Source organism: Pleurodeles waltl, chromosome 5, assembly GCF_031143425.1.
Source record: "Pleurodeles waltl isolate 20211129_DDA chromosome 5, aPleWal1.hap1.20221129, whole genome shotgun sequence".
Taxonomy (NCBI): Eukaryota; Metazoa; Chordata; class Amphibia; order Caudata; family Salamandridae; genus Pleurodeles; species Pleurodeles waltl.
Genome location: NC_090444.1, coordinates 1,341,356,365 through 1,341,378,916, shown reverse-complemented (window position 1 = coordinate 1,341,378,916; position 22,552 = coordinate 1,341,356,365). Strand labels below are relative to the sequence as shown.

The window sequence follows — 22,552 nt, the reverse complement described above, 5'->3', positions numbered from 1 at the left end:
TAAACAAAATCAGTCAAGCCTAACTTAGAAGAAATGTGTAAAGCATTTATGCAGCACTTCAAACAGTAATAAACTGAAACACAACACAAGAAAAAAACAACACCAATTGATAAAAAACAGATATTTTAATACATTATTTGACATCAAGCCAACAAAAAATAAAATTAATTGAACTGGAGGTATGCGATTTTAAAAGTTCTGTGAAACTCAATCACTAGGAAGCAAAAAGTACCAACTGCAGTTATCTGGTTGCAGGAGACCGTGCCCAAGCCACAAGTTCAGGCCCACTGCGATGGAGCGCGAGCTGGAGGCAGTACTGAGTTCAGTTTGCTAAAAGTAACTTGCAGCCTGGACGTTGAGATGCAAAGTCCTTGCTTTGAGCCGTGTGGGCTGGCAACAGTCAACAAGGTGCAGCAATGAGAGTTCCAGTGTGGTAGTGTATTGCTTTCACTTAAACTAAGAGGACACGATGCCGAAAGAATGCAGCACTCTTAGTCTGAATAATGAATTTATTAAGGCACTTCCCAAATATCATATAAAGGTCATACTGATATATGAGAATACGCATATAACTGAAGTTCAGCAGAACATATCTATATAGAAAGATAAATATATCCAGTGGTCAAGACTTAAAAAGAAATTTGCCATGCATCAACACAGCATGTATACATGAGCTAAATAATCAAGATTTAAAATACTTCACCGATTGAGTTGAAGTCAGCGCGACTGAGGGAGCCCTCGGATCAGTTAGGCAGGAGACCCGATCGGGATCACAAATTAGATTCTGGGCAACGTGTCCATTCCACAGGCGACCTCCTTTCTGAGCCCCCTTTCCCTCTGTTATGAAAATAAACGCTGGCTGTACTTCGCCTGTGTAGAAAACACCCATAGAAGCTGGCCAGTGTTTGGTCTCAGACAGATTCGTACATACCTCTGATAAAAACAATCTCAGCCTTGGGAACTCTTATCAAATCCGCATCCCACATAATATGTTCCAGCATTGTCCGACCCTGTTCTTGTGGAGAGAAAATAACTTCAGTGAGGAAAAACACACCAGGGTACAAAATGGAGTCACTCAGAAAAATTTGAGTCGATGGTCAAGATGAAGTTGACGGTTAAACCATATAGCATCACACGTAGTCAAGGAAGTCAATGGGCTTGTAGTGACTTGCGATTTGTGCCGCGTTGGCGTGGTGGGAGGACATGCATTGCATTAGACCTGTGTCAGCACTGGGCTGCACTGGCGTCGTAGAGGCCACCTGGGTATTCAAGGACTTGCGATGGGATGTTTTGGAGTCATGGGTAAGCTGCGTTGTGCTGGGCCAGAGTGGATTGTGGGCTGCATCGTGCTGCACTGAAAAGTGAAAATTAGTGTCAACATCGAAGAAGCCTGTTTTACCCCTGTAACTCTGAACAAGGAACCTTCCAAATGACCCCTGCAGATTTCCTGGGTCCAGACAGGCGAGCTGGATTTCGCAGGGTAGCTAAAAGTACTAGAAGAATCTTGGTGGGCGTGGCTTCGGGCGTCAAGATGGCGGTCGCACTCTGAGAGTGCTCTGGACCCCTCCGTCATCCGCCCGTAGTTAGAGTGGCCTGACCGAGCCGGAGACGTCGTTTTGACAGTCCTTGTGACCCCTGGGCCCCTGAGAGGCTCCGGCGAGGAACTCCTGGCGAAAGCAGCCCCCGTTGTCGAGCCGCGACCGTCCCGTCCCCGAAAACAAAATGGCGGCCGGGACTGACTTCCGCGGCTGAGCTGGGGCCGGACCGGCGATCCCCCCGGACGCGGCCGCGCTGGAACAGAGGTGCGACGGGGTAAGAAGGGGACCCTGGATAGGGTTGAGGCTACGACCCTAGCGCGGCTCCCGCGGCGTGTGGGGGCGGCGCCACTGCGTCTGGAGGAAGAGAGCGCCGTGTGGATGAGGCTGCGGCCGTGCGCAAACTTGGGGACAGCGGCGGAGGGAGCTAAGCGGCTGCGCTGTACCCGGGACCCCGCTGGCCGGAGCTGGAGCGGCGGAGGGGCGGTTGCAGAGAGGGACTCCCTGGTGCCCTGAGTGACGGCGGAGGCATGCCGGGGGTCCAGGGAGCGCGACGGAGACATCGAGGCAGGATGAGGCTGTGCTAAAGTTACCGATACGGCCGAAAAATCAGCACTGCGATCCGAACTAACGGAAGGGCAATGGCCCTGAGTGACCTCATGGCGTCACTGGAGCAGCGTAATTAACACCGGGGCCGGTCGAGGCTTTACTGAAGGTACCGACTCGAAGTGAAAACGGGGTGCGGGAGGGGAAAGGAGTCAGGGAAGAAAGATGCCCTACCCCCCCCTTGCACTTAATACCTAATGGCAATTGGCAACTGGGCCAAGATGAAACTGGACTCATCAGATCTCAAAGGTGAAGAAGATCACAGCTTGGGACTGAATGCCTCTCCCCACGCACTCCTAATCGCAGTAACAGCAAACCTGCAAGGGATCTAGACTTGTTTGGAAAACTACCCGACTCCTGTCTCTGATGCCATGATGGGGAGAGACAAGGCGAATAAGCAACCTCCATCTTCCCAGCAAAAGATTGACCAGTTCACGACACCGGCTGGCCAGCGAGGAGAGGGAGATACAGCTAGCGGAGGCCCCGCACCGGACGGAGTGAGTGCCATCCTTCAAGCCATTCAAGCATCGCAGTCTGCTGTGGAGACTAAGATCGGGGAAGTACGAGAAGACGTGGGTCTGGTTCGGCAAGACCTCAGAAACGCAGTGAGCCGGATCACCGAGGTTGAAACTAGAGTCTCCCAGACTGAAAACGACCTAGCTGACCTTAGAAGTAAAGTGGCCCATCTGCAGACTCGAACTGGCGAGCTGCACCGTAGTGCGGAAGATGCAGAGAACCGATCAAGACGCAACAACCTGCGTTTCATCGGATTTCCGGAGGGCGTGGAGGATGGTGGGGCATCTGAGTTCCTAGAAAGGTGGATTAAAGCATGGATGCCGGACCAGTCCCTTTCGCCCTGGTTTGCGATTGAAAGAGCCCACCGGGCATTTGCCCCGCGCCCCCCACCGGGCGGCCCAAAACGACCAATGATTGCGCGCTTCTTTAACTTTAAGGATAGAGACAATATCCTTAAAGAGGCTAGGAGGTCGGAAGATCTTCAATGGGAGAACCATAAAATCTTAATTTTCCCAGACTATACCCGTGAGGTTCAGATCCGCCGCCGGTCGTATGAACACGTTAAGCAGAAACTTAGAGCGATGCAACTTTCATACATGCTCCTCTTCCCCGCGCGGCTCAAGGTCCTCTTGGCCGGGCGAGCACATTTTTTTGAAACACCTGAAGAGGCTTGGGACTGGCTGACGGAGGAGGGCATCGGTGCCCGGAGGGGGCCCCTGGAGCACACGGAGGGGGCTCCTCGGGTCGGACCCCTCACCCCAGGAGGCCCCCGGAGGAGCCGGAGGCGCACCAGATCCCGGAGAGGGAGACCGAAAGACACAAACAATTTGGACAACAATGAGGAAATCCGAGATTCTGGCTCACAAACAGAGAAGAAACCCACGGACCCTTCTGGGCCTCAGATCCCAGGCCAAACGGCAGATGATAACGGCCTGAGTCAGTCCCCGGTCCTTGGTTAATATGACACACTTGACACCTGCTGATGGGAGTCCAAAATGACTTGAGATGTCCGTTTCACCTATGCAGACCTTACAAGGGTCACTACAGAAGGCGTCATGCCTTTCTACTATAAGATACCTGAGACTTGGCAGGTCACCACTAATTGTAATTGATCCGACTATATGGAGGGGTCCACCACTCCACCCCAAGGACAGTCCTGCTGGCTGTCTGGTTTTGGTTGGGTATTTGGGCGACAGATGCTTCCGGGGTGGGAGTATGGGGAGGAGGGTGGTTGGGGGGAGGGGTTTTTGAAGTTAGCCTAGATAGGAAGAAGTTGCTTAGCTTCCTTATTATTTTACTGTTTTGTTTGAAATGGTCGTCCCTGGGTCCACAGCCTGACACTCAGCCCTATGCACCACCTATACAATTCACGCCTGGCACTCATTAACTCAGGTTCTTTCTTGGAACGTAAATGGTCTGTTGGATAAGATTAAGAGGTCAGCAGTATTTAACACTCTCCGCAGATACTCCCCCTTAGTGGTCCTTCTGCAGGAAACCCACCTCCTTGGGACTAGGTGCCCCATGCTCATACGGGGAGGGTATGACAGAGTATACCACGCAGGCTTCTCCAGGGGCTCTAGAGGGGTAGCCATTTTACTTCACCGCTCTCTGCCTGTGGTGATCACAGCAACACAGGCCGACCCACAGGGCAGATTTGTAGTGGCTACGGGGACTCTTCATGGAACTCCGATAAATTTTATATCTGCGTATGCCCCCCCGACGAGACTTGATGCCTTCTTGCACTCGCTTCGCCGAGTGGTTGTGGGATTGCCCCAGGGGACCACCCTGCTGGGGGGGGACTTCAACGCGGTTCTCGATCCGGATTTGGATGTATCCGGCGAGATTACGGCCAGTAGATTAGCCAGGGCTTCGGCTCTTACTGGTTGGACCGAGAGCCTTGGCCTCTGCGAGGTATGGAGAACTTGGCACCCTAGGGATCGCCGGTACACCCACACGTCGGCCGCCCACCGGACGCAATCCAGAATTGATCTGGTATTCATGTCTGCTCTGGACCTCTCGAGTGTCACAGGGGCAGAGATACTCCCCCGGGGAGTCTCGGACCACGCACCAGTGCGGGTCCGACTGGGTGGAGCGGATCCCTCCAAACGCCCAGTATGGCGCCTAAACGCATGGTATTTACAAGACAAAGACTACACCCAAGAGATCAGAAATCAACTAACTCAATACTTCGATCTGAATCTGGGGTCGGTCCGCTCCCCAGGATCATTATGGGCCGCCTGTAAGGCTACCCTCAGAGGGCATGCCAAGTACCTTCTCCGTACCTGCGAGCGGGACAGGAACTCCCAGATCTCTGACCTGGAGGCCAGGGCTCTGAGACTGGAACGCCAACAAATGACTTCTTCGTCTGCCGCTGCCCTGAGACAGCTGACTATGGTTAGAGAAGAAATTAAACACATAATGCTAGATTCAGCCAGGTGCATTTGGAGAGCTTCGGTGGCCCGTATATATGGCTGGGGGGACAAAAATGGGAAGCTCCTACATTGGCTGGCCGCGCGTCCTCTGGCCAGCAGGGTTATACCTGAGATTTTGGAGCCCTCGGGCGCCCTCTCTAGGACACCAGCTGAAATCGCACAAAGTTTCGCGTCCTACTATGCCCACCTCTATGCAATGCACCCCCGCCCCGCTATTGAGAAAGAGACTCCCCTCCTGAATGAGATCACTCTCCCCAGGATCTCCCTGGAGGCAAGAGACAGGCTAGATGAAACTATTAGCCTTGCAGAGATCACCAGTGCAATCTCCAGCCTGGCATCGGGCAAGACCCCCGGCCCTGACGGATTCCCGGCAGAGCTATATAGCAAATGCAGTGATATACTGGGTCCCCACTTACTCAACATGTATGGGGAAGCCGAGAAACTAGGCCGATTTCCCACCGAGATTGACCAGGCGACAATAGTAGTGATTCCCAAAACTCAGCCCCCATCGAGACATTGTTCGGCATACCGACCCATCTCACTTCTAAACATTGAGATCAAAGTGCTTTCCTCGACCCTGGCCTCTAGACTGAAAGAGATAATACCTACACTAGTGCACCCTGACCAGTGTGGCTTTATGCCCACTCGTAGCACCAGGCACTGCATTAGGCGGTTGCATCTGGCTCTGGCACATCGCAATACTCTGTCGCACGCACACTTGGCATTACTCTTGCTGGACTTTGAAAAAGCCTTTGACACAGTGGATTGGTCTTACCTTGAACTGGTCTTGCAGAAAAATGGACTCGGTCCCAGATTCCGAGGCCTGGTGAGACTCCTGTACTCCAAACCGACAGCTCGAGTCCGGGTGAATGGAGTGGTCTCTGACCCATTCCCTATTGGCCGCGGAACCCTGCAGGGTTGCCCGCTATCCCCGTTGCTCTTCGCATTAATGATAGAGCCTCTTGCGATACTGCTGCGAGGAGACCCCCTGATCGAGGGCTGGTCCTGGCCTGCCTGTGCAGAAGACCGTGTGGCGCTATACGCAGACGATGTCCTCCTATACCTATCCAACCCGGCTAAAAGTGGCCCCCGGGTGCTAGAGATCCTGGGCCTCTTCGCGGAAGCCTCGGGGCTGATCCTGAACCCCGCCAAGTCCCTACTGGTCCCCCTACACCGCTCCGGGGATTGTGTGGACTGGCAGCGAAACATTCCAGTACGAAGAAATAGCTTCAAATATCTGGGAATGTATATTTCACTTCTCCCTGAGTTGACATGGACTCATTGGTGCGTCAATTTATATGGAGCGGAGCCCGCCCACGATTAGCGCTCAAAACCTGCCAGAGGGATGTATATGATGGAGGTTTGGGCATGTCCAATATCCACTCCTACCACCTCGCGACACAAGTACTTGTGATTAATGACTGGATGGGGGGTGGGTGGACAGACCCGGCGTACCGACTGGAGCTCCAAACGATGGGTTACCCACGGATTTTGGACACCCTCTATGGAGGTCCGATCTCTCGAGACGTCCCAGATGTGACCAGGGTGGTTCTACAGGGATGGCGGACGGCTCAAAAGTCAACGGGGTGGTGGGGACGACGACTTACCCAGCAGACCCCACTGTGGCATGGGAGGCAATTGGTGGAGGTGGCGGGCTTGGAGGGGTTTCGGAACTGGGACAACATAGGCATCTCCACACTAGGCGATGTCTGGAACGGGTCACACATACGGTCCTTTGAAGATCTCCAGAAAAACTTTTCATTAAACAAGACACAGTTCCACAGATACCTCCAGCTCCGACATGCCTTATCAGTACACATCCGAGAGGGGGAAAACATACCTGAATGCAGCCTCATGGAGGCCAAGGCATTGATGGGGAGCCTAGGTAGGGGAGGTGTTTCCCAGATATACCGCACCCTGGTCTCCGGCACCTCGGGCTCCCTGGGGGTACTTCGCCAGAGATGGGAGGGGTGGGTGGGCCCCATGGAAAAGATGGAATGGGGTGAGGCGCTAATGGCCCCGCGGGCCCTGGCGATCGCCACCCGTTTCAGATTGATACAAACTTACTTTTTGCACACAGCATACCTCACACCCGACAAACTACACAGAGCGGGCCTCCGCCCCAACGCGGAGTGCCCTCGCTGCAGAAACCTTACAGCTGACTTCTTCCACATGGTGTGGACCTGCCCGGCCATGGTAGCCTATTGGGGAGCGGTCCTGGGGGAGATTTCTGAGGTGTTGCAGGAGAATATAGAGAGAGAGCCTCTACCCCTCCTCCTCGGGATCATGGGTGACATCGAGCTAAGGAGACCAGGTCGAATTTTCCTTGGGGTGGCGTGCTTAGTGGCTAAGAGGGACATAGTGGCAAACTGGAAGGCCAAGAATGCCCCATCGTTGGCTAAATGGAGACAGGGAGTGGATTGGTGTGCGCAGAGTGAAAAACTTGTATATGAGGCTAGAGGATGTCCGAATAAATATAATAGGATATGGGGGAAATGGGCAGCCGCACTAGGCTCCTGAATACTATGTTATTTGTTATCTTTAATATTAGTGCTATCTGGGATCACAGGTTCGACCAATGTTGGATGCCCGTTGGCATCGTGTTATGACCTTTGTATCATGGTTATTTTTTCTTTTGCAAAAATCAATAAAAATTCTTTATAAAAAAAAAGAAGAATCTTGGTGCAGCAATAGCAGGATTTGGGCAGTAAAACACTTTTCGGTCCGCAGGAAGGATAGCAGGGCAGACTTCACAACTAGGCGGTTTTTCTTCCTGGCAGAGTCAACAGGTCCAAAAGTGGTTTGATCTCATCTTGTCTATTAATTATTCCTGGTGCCCAATTTGAAGTAGAATGAGCTTCTGGAGCCCTTCCTCTATAGAGATGTCTGAATTTCCTTTCTTCCTGCCCTAGCTTGTCTGGGGCAAAAAAGTCTAGTAGGAAACCCTTTGTGAGTGTGCTGAGGCAGAGTCTTTGTGATGTGCAAATGCTGCAGGTGACTGCTTCTCCTCCTCATCCTGACAGAGGTGGGCCACCCTGCCAGCATCTGTTCCCCCCTTTGTCTCACTATCTGGGAGCAATACACAAAGACCTACTTGCCAGATGCACCTAGTCTTGTGACCCAAGATACAGGCTGCAGGCACCAAATAGTTGGGACAAGGAAATGCCAACTTTCTAAAAGTGCCATTTTCATAATTGTGACTTAAAATTCAACTTTACCATTGAAGAGGCTTTTAAATTACAATTCTCTAGACACCAAACTTTGCATTCCTACTGACTGCCAATTGAGAGTTATCACTTATTATTGTAACAACACAACCCAACCTTATCCTATACAATAGGTAGGCCTTGTAGTAGTAAAAAAATACTTTAGGAGTTTTTCACTACCAGGGCATGCAAAAGTTAAAGGAATATGGCCAACTTTTTAAATAGATTGCACTCTGCCCTATGGACCGTTGAGGGCCTAACCTAGGGCTGACATATATATTAAAAATGAAGATTTAGGCCTGGAAATGGAAGGCATGAGACATGCTTAAGGGGCTTCTTAAGTGGGAAGCAGAATTAGTGGTCCACTAGTAGAGTTTAATTTACAGGCCCTGGGGTAAAAGTAAATGAAATGTGCGAATTGAGTGTAAGCCAATGTTACCATGTTTTAGGGAGATGGCACAAGTGCTTTAGCACTAGTTAGCATTGATAAAGTGTGCAGAGTCTTGAGGCCAGCAAAAACAAAGTCAGCAAAAAAACAATAGGAAAGAAGGCAAAACGTTGGGGGAAACCAAGCCAACGGTGTCAACTCACACTGGATATACCTGTCGAGAGGGGTATGAGGGCTAGGAGTTTACATCGATTAAACGAGGTGACTTTTGTACAGAAGTATTGTGATTAGCAGGTGCTGTATGGAGTGCCATCCCACACCATAGAACTTAAGCCTTTGAATCAAAATCATCTATTAACAAGAAATTAGCAAACTGTTTTCTCTGCATTTCTTTCTCTCCAAAAAGTACAACTATGAGAATATTATTTATCATTGCCAAGATACCATACGTTTTCACTAATTTTGCCAGCACATATGGCATGATCTGCTTGTACAGAAAGTTGTACTCTAAAATGATTCTATCCTTTTAAAATTAGGAGACATTTAAATTGGAAGTTAAACTTCTACAGAAACTGCGAAAACTAGTTTTGGTTGCACAATATCTTGACAAGAAACAAGTTATATGACTATTGTAATTTTCTAGGCACTCCAGGGCCATCCCAGAATACACCACTCTGCTTGCTAATGTTAGAAATTATTCTGTCCTGAGGAATAGTACAACAAAATAAAACAAAATTAAAATTACTTGTGCAGAGGGTGTGTAAGACTACCTCACTGAGAAAGTAGTGTTAGTAACAAATATTTTAACTGTCATTTCTACCAGTCATCTTCCAGGTGATGGCATTCCTGGGGGAGTGGTAGACACACCTGTTAAACTCTATAAAGCACCGGCTTACAGTGACCCCCTGATTCCTGCAAGAACTCCTTTTAGGAAGGTAATCTGCTTCTTTCATTCTTAACTGGCTGGCCTTCAAACAATGCTTCAGATATGAACAGACTAGTTCCGAAACAGACAACCTTGCTTAGCCACATAATCTAGGACTGGGGGTTTGGTATATCTGCCTTAACCCCTTGGTCGCCAAGAATGTAACGGTTACGTCCTTGGCTGCAGCACTGAAGCACCCATGACGTAACCATTACATCCTAGGACTGGCTCATAGGGGGAGCGCTTTCCCTTCCACCCGACCCCCCCCATCTAATGACGTCAGCACATCATCAGAGGGTGCCGGTCGCTCTGGAAGCCATTTGATTCCAGCGCGACGTGGGAGAAGGAGGTATTGTTTCTCCTCCGGCTGGTGGGGGGAGGAGGGGATTCCTCTAAAAAGAAGCATTGGGGGAAAGGAAAGGGTTTTCCTTTCCCTTGATGTCTCTTACAGCATCCCTGCTGCCCGATCGCACCGCACTTGGGCAGCAGGAATGCCCTCTAGACACAAGGGATTTTTTTGTTTTGTTAATTTTACTACGAGGGATTGGTCCATTAGGCAAGGGTTGCCCCCCTTGGGGGTAGATCGGCATGTTATTATTGGGCCGATCTAAACAACAATGACACCAGGGATTGTTTACTTTTGGGTTTTTTGGGGGTGGTGTGGGGGGGGGGCTTGGGTTGGCCATTTCCCCCGGGGCCAGATCACCTATTGTTTTAGGACCTGCTGCCCCCTAGGTGGGCAGAAGCCACTAAGGCACCAGGGGAAATCTGTAAATGTTTGATGGGGGGGGGGTTGTCGAATAGCAAAGTATTTATATTTGTGATAATAATGTTTTATTTCTCCTTTTTTTCTAGTTCCAAGCTTTTGCTTCCTTTGCTGTGACCGTTTGCGTAGTTGCATGTTTTAGGTAAGAAAAACAATTTACTCCAAATGACTATTGTTGCAAAACATGGAGCAGCTGGAGTTGCCTGCCTTTACTGGTCTCCCGGGGTATAGAGTGAATACAGAAAACTTTTTGCCTGTAAATTTCTTTCAGTTGTTTATGGGTGATGTATTTTTGGAAGAGATTGTTGAGTAGACTAATCTGTATGCAGAGCAGTATTTTAGGGACAAAACTGCCAGACTTAGGCCACACTCTAGAGCTAGCTGGTAGATTCCCACAAATCTGAAAGAGTTAAAAAGGTTCTTGGGCTTAACTTTTTGATGGGGCTGATAAGGAAGCCATCACCGTCTTCATATTGGTCTACTAGTACCTTGATGGCAACTGCTGTATTTCCTGCAACCATGAGTCGTAACTGGTATGAGCGTCTTCTTCGGATGCTGCAGTTTGTTGATAATGCTTTAGCCTTGCCATGAGATCACCCTGATTCTGACCATCTTTTTAAGATTAGACCTGTCCTTGATCATTTTGTAGATTGGTTTTCAGAGGTTTATGTTCCAGGCAAAGAATTAGCTGTGGACGAGTCTTTGGTCCTGTTCAAGGGTCGTTTGGTTCTTAGGCAGTACATTCCTAGCAAGAGGGCACAGTATGGAATTAAATTGTATGTGCTGTCTGAAAGTAGTACAGAATATGTTTATAATTTCCGGGTCTACACTGGTAGGGATTCCAGTATTGACCTCCCTGGTTGTCCGCCCACTTTTGGAGTTATCAAGAAAATTTTGAGGGAACTTGGTAGACGACTATTTAACAAAGGTCATCATTTGTACGTATATAACTTCTACACTGGAGTGCAGTTGATCATAGAACTGTCGTTTGTGGCACACTCCATTCTAACTGGAAAGGCTATCCAAGGGAGCTTGTCTGTAAAAAAAAAAAAAAAAAAAAACATGAGAGGGGACAGTGCAGTGCCTTGCAGAATGATGAGCTGCTAGCTCTGAAATCTGGAGACAGGAGGGATGTCTACATGCTAACTACCATCCATGATGAGAGTACTTCCCCTGTGTTTGGGGTAAGGGTACCGAAGTGTGCAAACCTGTGTGCATTTTGGACTACAATAAGCACATGGGTGGTGTTGCTAGAGTAGATCAGAGGTTGCAACCTTACACTGCTGCTCATAAGGCTTACGTTTGGTATAAGAAATTAGCCGTTCACCTGTTCCATTTGGCAACTTTGAAAGCTTTTGTTGTGATCAAGAATAGCTCCCCAGAGTCAAGGATGGCATTTGTGAAATTTCAGGAGTCTGTCATAGTGAGCCTTGTTGTGCTGGAACAGGCAAGTGTTCCTAGAGAAGCAGTGGTGGAGGATGTAGCTAGACGGAAAGATCGCCACTTTGCTAAGCACATTCCTCCCACGGCCAAAAAAGACTTTCCTGCTAAGAGATGTAGAGTCTGTGCTAGAAGAGGTAATCAGGAAGGAGTCTCGTATGTACTGCCCCAATTGTCCTTCAAAGCCTGGGCTGTGTCTGGGTGGCTGTTTCAGGAGTTACGACACTCAAAAAAATGACTGGGAACCACCAAGAGCATAAACTGCCTGTTTTATATTTTCATATATTCAGTGTCATGGTTGGCATTACTGTCATGTATTTAGTTAGAGCTTTTGTGTTTGTAGTTTTGTACTTATTTCTAATTAGTGGTTTCTTTGTTGTTTTTTAAAAAAGTGATGACGTGTGCATGGAGTGGTGCTTGGCTGGCATGTGCGTGGAGTGGTGCTTGGCTCTTGGTGTGCGTAGAGTGGCACTTGGCTAGCAGTGTGCGTAGAGTGGTGCTTGGCTGGCGGTGTGCGTGGAGTGGCGCTTGGCTGGCGGTGTGCGTGCAGTGGTGCCTGGCTCGTGGAGTGGCGCTTGGCTAGCAGTGTGCGTGGAGTGGCACTTGGCTGGCGGTGTGCGTGGAGTGGCGCTTGGCTGGTAGTGTGCGTGGAGTGGCGCTTGGCTGGCGGTGTGCGCGGAGTGGCGCTTGGCTGGCGATGTAAATAGTGACTTGCTGTTGGCCACTGCAACACACTGCTAGCCAAATGCCAGTCCACACACTCCCATCAACTGATGCGATTACTGTGTGGGCGTATGTAAGTGATGGGCCCTTGAATGGCGTTCTCTGTTGATGTGAGTGTTGTAATGTGCTGGGCCCGCAGCTGGTGGCTTGAATCGTCTTGTGCATGTCATGTATGAAAGGTGTGTGAATTGACTGTAGAGCGGTTGGTGCCTTGTCGCGGCTTTACAGCTCATGAGCTGTGAGTCATTGCTGAGTTCTTTGGCCTTTCAGTGATTAACAATGCATTTCATTTTTGTGAAATCTCTTGTAAATAAAATTTGATCTACTGAACCATCACTCACCCTCATGCCAAATCCAACCAGCATGTGTGGTAAAAAAAAAAAACCTGCTCCGCTGTAAATCAGGCATCGAAGCACACATGTGACATGCTAGGTGTCTTGGGTGGGACCCCGATGATGAAGCATGCCACCAACTAGGTTGGTGGGTGAGGGACTTTTTAACATAACCTAAGTGCATTTCTTTTCACAATTTTAGTATTTGGAACATCACAGAAGGACGTGACACATCAAAATGATCTATTACGAAACTACCTGTTTTTGCAGAGGGGGGAACCTGCGTTTTTGGTCCAGGGTCGGGCGTCCATCTAGGGAAACCTACCAAACACAGACCTTTTTGAAAACTAGACACGGGGTGGAGTCCTGTGAGGTGTGGCAGCATAGATACCACAACATTTTCTTACCCATACACCCTGTAAACCTCAAACTTTGCCTAAAAAACATATTTTCCTCACTTTTCTTTGTAGGATCACTGCCCCTGCACAAATTTCCCACCACCCAGCGTTCCTCTCAGTCTCCCAAGTAAAATGATACCTCACTTGTGTGAGTCCCCAAAGCAAAGTCAGCCTAAAAAAGTATTTGAAAAATTGTGTTTATCAACCTGCTGTGCTATCTCCTCAATCTCTACACATTTTTGGCCATTTCCTGTTGCAGACACCTGGGCCACCCACACAAGTGAGGTTTTTCGCTATATTTGAGGTTTGCAGTTTGCAGATGAGTCTGGGTAAGAAAATGTTCGGGGATCCAGGCACGCCACATCTTACTTGACTCCTCCGGGTTTCTAGTTTTCAAAAATGTCTGGGTTTGGTTGGTTTCCCTAGATGACCGCCACACCTGTGACCAAAAAATGCAGGTGCCCCCCACCCCGCAAAAACAGAGAGTTCTGTAATAGATCACTTTGATGTGTCCATATTGTGTTTTGGGGCATTTCCAAAAGCAGGTACTGGGTCTGACCACACAAGTGAGCTACCATTTTTATAGGGAGACTTGAGGGAACACTGGTCAGAAGGAAGTTTGTGGCTACTCTCAGATTCCAGAACTTTCCATCACAGAAATGTGAGGAAAATGTGTTTTTTTTGCCAAATTTTGAGGTTTGCAAAGGAAGGTGGGTAACAGAATCTGATGAAAGCCCCACAAGTCACCCCATTCTGAATTCCCCAAGGTGTATATTTTTCAGAAATTTCCAGATTTGCTAGGATTTCCTTGCTGCCCGGTGAGCTAGAAGCTAAAGTCCACAGCAAGGCACTTTGTAAAAAACAGGTCAGTTTTCCTTGGGAAAATGTGATGTGTCCATGTTGTGTTTTGGGGCATTTCCTGTTGTGGGCACTAGGCCTACCCACACAAGTGAGGTACCAATTTTATCGGGAGACTTGGGGGACTGTTGGGTGTAAGGAAATTTGGGGCTTCTCAGATTCCAGAACTTTCCATCACCGAAAAGTGAGGAAAAGTTGTTTTATTTGCCAAATTTTGAGGATTGCAAGGGATTCTGGGTAATAGAACCTGGTGAGAGCCCCATAAGTCACCCCATCCTATATTCCCCTAGGTGTCTACTTTCCATTAATGTATAGGTCTGCTAGGTTTCCCTATGTGCCGGCTGATCTGGAAGCCAAAATCCACAGCTAGGCACTTTACAATAAACAGGTCAGTTTTCCCTGGGGAAATGTGATGTATCCACATTGTGTTTTAGGGCATTTCATGTTGCGGGCACTAGTACCACTTGTCAGCCTAAAAACCTTTTTTTCAAACTTCCCTTCTGGACTCACCTTGGTTCCCCCTCAATTTCAACATGTTTTTGGCTCTTCCCCGTCACAGGCCCTTGGCCCACCTACACAAGTGAGGTACCATTTTTTATCAGGAGACTTGGGGGACTGCTGGATGGAAGGAAATTTGTGGCTCCTCTTAGATTCCAGAACTTTCTATCACCAAAATGTGAGGAAAATGTGTTTTTTTGCCAGATTTTGAGGTTTGCAAAAGATTATGGGTAACAGAACCTGGTGAGAGCCCAACAATTCACCCCATCCTGGATTCCCCTAAGTGTCTAGTTTTGAAAAATGCACAGGTTTGGTAGGTTTCCATAGGTGCCTGCTCAGGTAGACCCTCAAATCCACGGCTAGGCACTTTCCATAAAACACATCAGATTTCAATGTAAAAATATGATGTGTCCATGTTGCGTTTCCTGTCGTGGGCATTAGGCCTACCAATGCAAGTGAGAAACCATTTTTATCGGGAGACTTGGGGGGAACACAGAATAGAAGAACAAGTGTGATTGCCCCTTGTCATTCTCTACATTTTTTCCTACCAAATGTAAGACAGTGTGTAAAAAAGACATCTACTTGAGAAATGCCCTGTAATTCACATGCTAGTATGGGGACCTCAGAATTCAGAGATGTGCAAATAACCACTGCTTATCAACACCTTATCTTGTGCCCATTTTGGAAATACAAAGGTTTCCTCAAAACCTATTTTTCACTCTTTATATTTCACCAAATGAATTGCTGTATACCTGGTATACAATGAAAACCTATTGCAAGATGCTCCTCCTTTATTGGCTCTGGGTACCTAGGGTTCTTGATGAACTTACAAGCCATATATATCCCTGCAACCAGAAGAGTCCAGCAGACGTAACGGTATATTGCTTTTGAAAATCTGATATCGCAAGAAAAAGTTACAGAGTAAAACGTGGAAAGAAATGGCTGTTTTTTCACCCCAATTTCATTTTATTTTTTATTTCAGCTGTTATTTTCTGTAGGAAAACCTTGTAGGATCTACACAAATGACCCCTTGCTGAATTCACAATTTTGTCTACTTTTCAGAAATGTTTAGCTGTTCGGGATCCAGCATTGATTTCACACCCATTTCTGTCACTAACTGGAATGAGGCTAAAAGCACAAAAAATAGTAAAAATGGGGAATGTCCTAGTAAAATACCAAGAATTGTGTTGAAAAAAGTGGTTTTCTGATTAAAGCCTACCTGTTCCTGAAAGCTGCGAAGATGGTGATTGTAGCACAGCAAACCCTTTATTGATGCCATTTTCAGGAAAAAACCACCTGCTTTCTTCTGCAGTACTTTTTTCCAGGTTTTGTTTGCAAAAAAACAATATTTTTGCTGTATTTTGGCTAATTTCTTGGTCTCCTCCAGGAGAACCCACAAACTGTGGGTACCTCCAGAATCCCTAGGATGTTGGAAAAAAAGGATGCAAATTTGGCTTGGGTAGCTTATGTGGACAAAAAGTTATGAGGGCCTAAGCACGAACTGCCCCAAATAGCCCCAAAAAAAGGCCTGGCACCTGAGGGGTAAAAGGCCTGGCAGCGAAGGGGTTAAAAGATGCGCCCAGGCCGTTTATGACAGAAGGTTTCTGAATTATTTTCTATTATGCACTAATACTTTGCCTTAATCAATTTTTACCTTGCTTTTTAGAGTGACTCTGCCTTACACATGGTTCAATGGCTCCTAATTCATTAATAAAGGACAGGCTTTCTTAGGTTTCTTTAGGGACGTTTCAGCTGCAAACATAGGTCCTGATCTAGAGTATTGGGTGAGTAGACTACCACAAATGTGCCTGCCATATCACAAGTGCCATAGTAGATAATGAACTTGTAATAATGCAGACTGTATATCCGTCATGTTTGTGAGAGAGTGACTCAGCCACCAAACTCTAAATCAGGCCCACAATTCGCTGGCTGTGCACGGGCCTCTGACTAGCCAGTTTAGACACAGGTACATTTGGTGTGCACTCTGCTCCGGTGCTACAGCTACTAAAGCCTGCATCTTAGGTGATGATTTACAAGGAATTGTTCTGATGGCGGGTTGGTCCTTTGCTTCTTTTTTCAAAACCGTTTCCGAATCAAAGAAAGAGATGCTGCAGTTGTTGACACAAGAACATGAATGAGCATAATGTCAGCCTCTGTGCACAGAAGTGAAAGGTAGATTTCCCCATTCTTAAAGTAGCAAATGATCGCTTAAAGAAATATACAAAGGGTATTAATAACAACCTTGGTTAAACCCATCCATAACACCCTTTGTCTCTTTTATTCTCATTTAAGCTTTCACTTCACTTTTTTTTAGGTTGGACCTCCATCTTTTGAGATTTTCTGGATTTCATGTTCAGCCATTGTGCTATGTTTCCTGCATATCTAACAGAAAGAACCTTACCTGACTGAGCCATATATTTACGGCTAAAGATCTTGATAATGAGTTATCTTCTAAAGTTTTGGTTTCTGGCTGAGTTAACATTGAAGAAAACGTGCACAATATTGGTCTCTGTAACTATCTTAGAATTGTGATTTTCTAGCTGAGAAACTGGAAATCTACATTCAACAATGACTGTTATTAATTCATTGAAAGTAAATGAAGTTAACTAGATTTTTTCGGTTCCAAATATCTCAGACACATGTTGCTTGAAACCAATCACACACAGTTTTTTCCTTGATGGAGAACTCCTCTTTTTCTCTAGTCTATATTGATTGACTATTTCGTAATAAACAATCTGGTATTCTAATATTCTAAAGCAGGTATTGCACAAACTAAATTATCTGCATTCGGACTGGCCGTCATTTTAGCGAGAGTGGTGACGATTATTCATGAGTAATATATAATAAATAGCATCCGCCTAGGGTCGTGAAACCAATAACAAACCCTACACTTCTAACTTCATCTTAATTTTTGGGGTTATCGTTTTAGAGTTTCCTCCTTAACTAGTGACAAAACTGTTTTTGCCTCTGCACTGACATTTTGAGCAGAATGTATTGTGTACTGTTCTCATACGTAGCCCAACACTGATACTTAGGTCAATCATTATATTTCCCAACTTTACTCGGGTGGATCGTATATATGTGAGTCATTTATTTCTACCAAGTTGCTTGTTAAAAATGTCTTATCTTAGGTAAGAAAGTTTGTTACCCCTCTACAAATTGCTAAGATTTGAGGCACACAGACGATAATGTGTGTGTACTCCTTTATACCATTATTGGGTAAAGAGTCAATACACAATGTTAGGCTTTAAAACTTTCTACAAAACTCAAAAAAGTTTCAACTGGGGCAGGCACAGCACACATGCCTCATAAGAGGATACAGACTGAGACAGTACACGTAATATGGTAAGAAGCAGCTTCGGACTAACAACTACTTAGCATCTGTTTATCTGTAAGACAGACAAATACCATTCCATACATACCCTCCAAAAATTCTCCAACTACAAAATAAAATCCCAAAAACTCTGAACTCTGTAAAGCAAGAGAACGTTGTCTCTCAGAAAAGCTTACCTTCAAGCTCAGAAGTAAGACTCATGTTGACACATTAAAGAAATAAGTGGATCAGTTCAGCATAGAAAAGAATCCATCTTGAAAAGAAAAGCCCTTCTTCTTTCAAACAGGGCATGAACAGAAAGAAAGATATCCCATCTGAGTTCTTACAATGAGCTGTCTGAAATAATGAGCATGGTCCTACAAAAATTTACATTTCTATGAGTGTGTCCCTTGCAAGTAAACAACTGGTGGCCGTCTTAAGAAGCAATAATCTTTACATCATACCGTGAAGGTTCTTGAGTAGGTACTTCCACCCCTGCAATAATCTTCACATCATACCATGAAGGTTCTTTAGTAGGTACTACCATTGCTGTTGATCAAGAGACTTTAGGCTCCCATGCAGTACATTCAATGAAGTTAAAACACTGCACTACTGGTATTTCCACAGAAATATGCAGAAAAAAAGGAATATTCAGTTTCTATGTGAGCATAATCATACGTGCAAGATAAGTGATATTCTACCATAATACATCGTACTGACTACACCCTCAAACATCCAGAATATTGGTGGTCCAGTGTTCATATTTTCAAGCTAGCTTGTTCAAAGGCTACCAACCTAGTCATGCCCTCTAACAGGGGATACACCTTTTTGTTACTGAAAATTGAAGTTACTTTCCACTTAAAATTCACTGTGTGTGATATGCACAAACGGAAATAAAATATAAGGGAGATGAAATGCAACTAAATTGCTCAACTAATAAACATGAATACAAAAAGGCTCGACTTAAACTACAGGCACAATTTCCCTCTAACAGCTCTACACATTAACTGATGGGAGTCTCACCAGATCTCTCTTCCCAAGCTCGGTACTCAAGAAATACTAATGTCTTCAAACAGTAAATCCAGAAACAGAAGATAAGCGCATCATGATTAATATACATAAAGCATAGAATAATGTGAAAACTCTTTGTTGAAAACAAGGGAAGAGTAAAACATACGTCAAAAGAAATCTACCTCCAGATTATAGCAGTGATATATAAAGGCCACAGTCATGTGACCCAAGACACAGGGGGCAGGTACCAAAGGGTTAGGACAAGGAAATGCAAACTTTCTAAAAGAGATTTTCATAATTGTGACTTGAAATCGGACTTTACCATTAAATGTAAAACGTTTTGAAATGCACTGCACCCTGCCTCAAGGGCTGTTTAGCGCTTGCCTGTAGTGACTTGTGTGTATTAAAAAAGTGGGTTTAGACTTGGAATTTTTTTTATTTTGCCAAGTTGAATTGCCAGTTTAAAGCAACACAGATGCTGCAATGGCAGGCCTGAGTCATGTTGCACAGGCCAATTTAACAGGGTGATACAATATGTGTGGCAGGCTCATTATTCGCATTTAATTTACAAACCCTGGGTACATGTAGTAACGCTTTACTGGGGACTTAATAAGTAAATTAATTGTGTCAGTTGGGTTTAAGCCAATTTTACCACATTAAATAGGACAGAGCACAAGCACTTTTGCACTAGCTGGCAGCTTTAAAATGCACAGAGTCCTCAGGCCAACAAACACGAATTCCAGCAAAACAGGAGGGGCAATAGAAAAATTATTTTGCATTACTCTATTTCATAAGAATTTGTTTATCCATTCTTAAGCCAAAGGTTAATTAATACCCTAATGATAAACACTGAAATTCCTACATGGTAAAAAAAACATAGTACATTCTACGCATCACTACCGGGCACAAGTACTTTACCACTGGTTAGCAATGGTAAAGTAAACAAAGTCCTAAGGCGAACGAAAATGATTTTCAGCAAAACAGGAGGGGAGAAGTCAAATATTTGGGTGAATACCAAGTCAAAGGCTGGCAGGCCTAACAGTAATGTGAGAATTTCTCTTTAAGATTTACTGCTACAAGTATCCATTCACAAGACATATGGTTATTGACTGCCTTTATAGAATTGCTTTTGGATATTCACTGCATTAGGCCTATCAGCCAAGTGCTGTCCTCTCTCTTGCATTTAACCCTAGCATGAGCTTTGCCAAAATGCTCTGTCACCTCTCTTGTAACATGCTGCCTGTGGCCAGCAGGTGGAACACACAGAACCTCTTAAGAAACTAATAGGATGGAAATGTCTAGTGCTAAACCTCTTCTAGAATCACGTTTAGCATGTACATAGGCTCAGGACACTTAGGTCCTCATTACGAACATAGCGGTTCAGAGAGGCATGCGGCGGTGGCGGAAAATACCGCCACTGGCATGGTGGTCTGAACCGCCATATTCTGAACAAGGTAGGGCCGCCACAGACGGCCCACCGCCAGACTACCGCCAACATGCAGCCTGACGATGGCAGATTACTTTATCTGACAGGGCAGCGCTGCAAGCAGCGCTGCCCTCCGGATAAACAACCCTTGTTCCTCCAGCCTGAAAGGCTGGCGGAAGGGGTGCTCTGGGGCCCCAGTTCAGTGCCCCGTCGCGCAGGTCACTGCCCAATTTACGGGCAGTGATCTGCGCGATGGGTGCTGCTGCACCCTAAATGTGGAGCCGTCGGCAATGTCCCGGCCCTGCATTCTGCTGGGCTGGCGGGCAGAAACACTGTTTCCGGCTGGCGGGCCAGCAGAAAGTATATTATTCAGCCGGTGGGGTCTCAAGGGGGCTAGTGGTCTGTGATAAGACCGCCAGCATGAACACGGTGGGGATTCCTGCTGTGTTCATAATGACCCCCCTTAGTCATCTCCAAGGGATTTTCTCCACCACAGAGGATGCTACCCAAGTCACGGAGGGCGGGGGGGGCTCTCATATATTGCATTGCAGATGAGGGGCAACAACTCCTACAATATTATGATATTTAGTTTATTTCTATATGGTCATAGTCCCTGATCTATCACCCAATAGCAGGAATGAGGAATCAAACTGCACCTTCTGAAAGCTCACTTCCATCAGAAAAGAAGCCCTCCAGTATGTGTCACTCTGGTAGGTGTCATGACGTCCTCATCTAAATGCCTCGTGTCCCACCAAGACAGTGAGAGAAAAAACACCCATAGCACTGTAGAGTTTGGCACTTGTAATAAGGTGGACAGGATATCTATTATGATTTTGACAGAGTACTCATCCACCATACACTAAATTGAGCCCTCTCCGTTTATTTTGACTTTCTGTCTGTTCCCTACTGCATGCCGCTCTGCTACATTCTTCCTTTTGTCCTCCACTGTCATTGGACAAGATAGCACCATACCACCGACTCCTTGGCCTCTCCCTATTAGTCACCCTCCTCCTGTCACCTACTGATACCCCATGGTATCTTTTTTAAAGCCTCATCCATTTTTTCCCAGTCTTCCTTGAAAACTTGCCTTTCATAAATACAACATTTTTAACCTTGCACAATGGGTATAAAACTCGTTGGGAATCCTACCACATTGTTGTTCACCACCTTTCGAGATGCAAATAGCCCCTCCGCCGTGGAAGCAAAAGGTGAAAAGCCCCCTTAGTTGCTCACTGTCACATATATGCGCGTAAGAGCGGAAAACTCCTCTAACCTTAATTAGGAGAATAGCGATTGGAATTGCACAATACGACCATTCTTTGGATACATGACTATAAGTGACACTGGCAAAACGTTGTAGAAACAGCCGCCATTTTTCCCATTAACACATAACATGCATTAAGTCGCTGTGTATGCTTTAGTGAGCATGTGTTTGCTGGATTTCTGCCAAACATTTTACAAAGCACTTTGTAATAATAATGAACTTGCACAGGAACTCGGTGTCTCTTCCTAGTACAGAAATTGAATTTCAAGACTAAGATCCGAAATTGTTAAAAAAAACAATTGTTGAGCTGCAGGGATTCAGCATTTTCAATGCAATTTAATCAGACAGTCCTTGTTATTGGAACTTGTGGGGACAAAAGCTTCAAATAAGCAGAAGAATGCTATTAGGTTTTGAAGTGTAGTGGTAAGGGCAGTTAAAAGCCAACTAGCAGTGAAAAAACACGATGTTCAGAAGCCTATGGAGGAGCAATTCAAATCCGTATTATTTAGTTGTTTCGAAACGGGTCCTTCAGAAACCTTGAAAATATCTGAAGCAAACATACCTAGTGAGAATAAAACATTTGTAGCGAATGCTTTTTGAAAATGTATGACAAAGACCGGAGATTGGTACATAAACAGGAGAAAAATTGGTAATTTTACCCAAAAGGGACTACATTTATTCTTTAACATACGTTTGTATTTACACTCATACTTTTTCGTATTTCACACTATAAACGATTAATTTATTCATTTCATGAGTGACTTGCTTACAGTTGGTCTTTCCTATATCAGTACTGCAAGATAGATGCCCAGTTCAGCTTTGTTCAGCACTTTAAACAATTACAATACCTCCAAATACACCCATAAAAAACACATAGGGTGAAGGGCTAGGAAAGATTTTACAGATGTGTAACCA

At 46.0% G+C, this 22,552-nt stretch overlaps 1 protein-coding gene across 2 annotated transcripts in view; it reads right to left on the bottom strand.

Moving 5' to 3' along the window:
* CYB5R4 (cytochrome b5 reductase 4) overlaps nucleotides 1-22,552 on the bottom strand; it is a 1,010,997-nt gene that overhangs the window by 253,893 nt on the left and 734,552 nt on the right. The window lies entirely within an intron of this gene.